The sequence below is a fragment of the Adiantum capillus-veneris genome, chromosome 5 (genome assembly GCF_014529385.1).
Source record: "Adiantum capillus-veneris isolate H3 chromosome 5, ASM1452938v2, whole genome shotgun sequence".
Lineage (NCBI taxonomy): Eukaryota > Viridiplantae > Streptophyta > Polypodiopsida > Polypodiales > Pteridaceae > Adiantum > Adiantum capillus-veneris.
Window position 1 is genome coordinate 145,099,553 of NC_140935.1, and position 3,553 is coordinate 145,103,105.

Genomic DNA, 3,553 nt, shown 5'->3' on the forward strand with positions numbered 1-3,553 from the left:
CAGTCAGAGCACATTCGCAGTTGCGAGGAACCCAGTTTTTCATGCTCACACAAAGAACATTGAGGTGCATTACCACTATGTCATGGAGAGGCTCTCAGCAAGAGAGATCAGCTTGGCTTATGTGCCAACACAGGACAACCTTGCAGATCTTTTCACAAAGGCATTGTCCCATGAGAATATAGAAGCTTTCCACAAAGCTTTGGGCTTACTCCCCTTTGTGGACCGATCATGTCCTCAGGGCATGGCACTTCCCTTTACTCATGTACCAGCTCTTGTTCACCGCATCACTCCAGGGGGGATTTGTTACCATATACATGTGGTAGTGATGTGTGTGAACACACTAGGACCACCGGGCATTTTTTCCCTCTTTAGGAGGTTTTTCCCCCGAGCATTGTATATACGCCCATCACTCTAGGGCTATCTATCTTTCCATTGCATACTAAGAAACACACTCTCTATTGTGTGCCTTGAGCTTCCTTAGTCTTCTCCAAGCTGTGTGTGTTTCTCTGCAACCCTAATTCTGGACAACATGTGGGGAATTAGAGATGCTCTGTAAACTCGAAACCAGATGAGGGTCTACAAGAGAAAGATAAGGTATAGCAAGTATGGCCGCATTTAGTGAAGTGCAAGAAACTCGAGTCAAGACGACGTTTCGACACGATCTTCGGCTTGCACAAAACGTGAGGTGATGCAACACGTAAGGATACATCAGGCTCTCACGCGCTATTGCAGACAGACTTGACTTCCGCGTGTAAACATAGGCAATACTAGGCATGCTCAGATCCTCGAACATTGACAAGCCCTAGATTATGCCGCCTGTGATAAAGACTACATAGCATTCAAGGTGCAGTCGTGCGAAATTCTGCTTGGAGCCCACTGACTCTCAGTCTGCGTCTACGTTCGACCTTGCGAGTTCACCTATAACGACCTACTCTCACATGCTTTCTCCTAAAGGTCGAAAAGAATACTGGCCATCCATGTAGATGCCATCAGTTAAAGTATACCTAAGCTAACCCAACACTAGGGCCTTTCTTTAGCAGACCAAAAAAAGTTGAATAATATTTTCAAGTATTTTTTGATAGGACAAAAATGTTGATTGCTTCAGATAAGATAGTGGGAACTAATTTAAATAAAAAGTATGTAAATCTAATGATAGACATGTCTTGAGTTTTGAAATATGAAATGAATACTCATTAATTAAGGAAAGGATTTTGAGATGCCTTTGAAAGCATGAAACCTTGAAGGCCTTATAGATTAAACGATAAAGACTTAGCATAATGCTTTGCTCCACAAATCCTGAGAGTGACCTTTTTATTTTGAGAAATTCTTTCATCCATATTTTCATTTTAAGAAGTTCTCTGGCTAGTTGAAACTTGAGGTAATAGACTAAAGTTATCATTTTTGTTAATTCAAATTTTAAGGAAGGGATCTATCTTTTAGAGCTTTAATTTTTAAAGATTTTTTTTATTTTTATTTTTATAGATTTTAAAGCTAAGTTTAGAACTTAAGGATGTAGAACTTTTAAAGGAACTCTTCAACCACGACTTAGAGTTTTTTTTAAAAAAAGAAGGTAAAACTTTGAATTAAAGAAAGTGAAAAGATAACATAGACCACAGGTAGGAGGAGGGTCACCCCGAGGTGCTAGAGTTTTAGGACTTAAAACTTTAGAGCTTTTAAAGTGAGATTTATAATTTAGGGATCTAAAGTTTTAAATTTGTAAAGGGGGCACTAGAGCTTAAAGATGTAGAATTTTTAAAATGAGGTCTAGAGCATAGAGCTCTAAAGCTTAGGGGTGCTATTGTAATTCAATTCTTTGTGCTTATGTGTTTTTTTTTTCTTTTAAAGCCTAGAGATGTAGAGCTTTAAAGTGGGATCTAAACTTGGATCAAGGCCTAAAATAACACCTGTTTTTTTGTCAAGGGCTATTTTGCCTATCAAAAAAAGTGCTTTAAAAAAACCTCATGTCATTTGATATGCTAGAATCTCAAAATTGCCTGTCATTTTTTGTGTTTATACCCTTGAGTTAAGGTTATATATGGCAAATTATATAAGTTGATCACATTACACAAAGCATATGAAAGGGGTGTTTTTATTGCATCCTTTTCAACTCAAAGCATGCAAAGGTGTTTCTATCTCAACAAAGAACCTGATAAATCTATGATAGCAAGAACATAACCCAAGCGAGCTACAATTCTCATGTAACTTCGTTGGTTCTGGTGAATCGTGTATCGCTTGAATCTTAGTCAAATCCATGCAAACTCCTCCTTTAGAAACAATGTGTCCTAAGAAGTGAATCTCCTCCATGAAACAATCATTCCTTCCATAGAGTCTCAAATACCATCTTCAAATGCTCCATATGATCTACTCATACTTGGAAAACATGAGCATTTCATCAAAGAATGTCCGCGCACAATCTCCATGCGGTCGAGAAATCATGTCCATCATGAGATTCAACATAGAAGGAGCATTTGTCAAAACAGCATAACACAAAACTCACGCAACCCAAAGGTGGTTTGGAAAGTTGTCTTAAGCACATCTGCTAGATTGACCCAAACCTGATGATATCCACTCTTGAGATATATCCTATTGAAAATACAAGACTCCAGGGGATCCACCTCAAACTATGTAATTGTAGCATGAGAGTTCACTCAGAGGGGTATTTTACATACCAAAGAGTTATAGAATTACATGTACAAGAGGGGTTTAAAAATGAAAAGCTAAAAAGAAGTTACAGGTTTATAAAGTAAGAGGGGTCTTTTAAATCATGATGAAGTGTGTGACGGTAGAGGGGTTATAAAAATACCTATTGAACGCACACGCTATAGGTATTTTTTAAAGGTGGACCCCCTTGTTAGAAGACCCACTCCTACAACCTATCCAAAACATCATCAATAACCTTGGAATAGGAACTTTTTTTTAATCGTGATCTTGTTAAGTGCTATGTAGGCAATGCACATTCTTCAACATCCACCCTTATTCTCCACTAGCAAGATTGGAGAATATAAGGGAGAAAAACTAGGACATATCAATGCCTTCTCTAATGAATCATTAGCCCAATGCACGACTTCTCCCTGTTGGGCCACACTAACTCTATAAATCAGTTTGTTCAAAGCATAGCTATGAGGAATGAGATCAATAGGATGAGCTTCATGTCGTTTTGGTGGCAACTTGCATGGTAAAGATTTTGAAAAACAGTCAGCGTACCGATCCAGGAATTTTCTTCTCAGCTAATCGAGACTACTATGATTAGAAGATACAATTTCTTCCTTTTCATGTACAAAGATCAAATAAGTAAAAATATTATTTTTATACATTAAGAAACTTCTGAAGCCACTACAAGATGGACCAACTAGCCTCTAAGCTTTACATACAAAGAACTTTTCATTCCCCTACGCTCTAGGTAATCCCCATATTGAAAGTTGGTCGAAGAACCAAGGCATGCCTAGAAGAGCATCACACCCCTCTAGAGGCATTATGAAAAATTCTACATGTCCCACATCGTCTTGAATATAAAGCCAGAGCTTCCCAATCAAAGGAGTCACTACAACTTCAA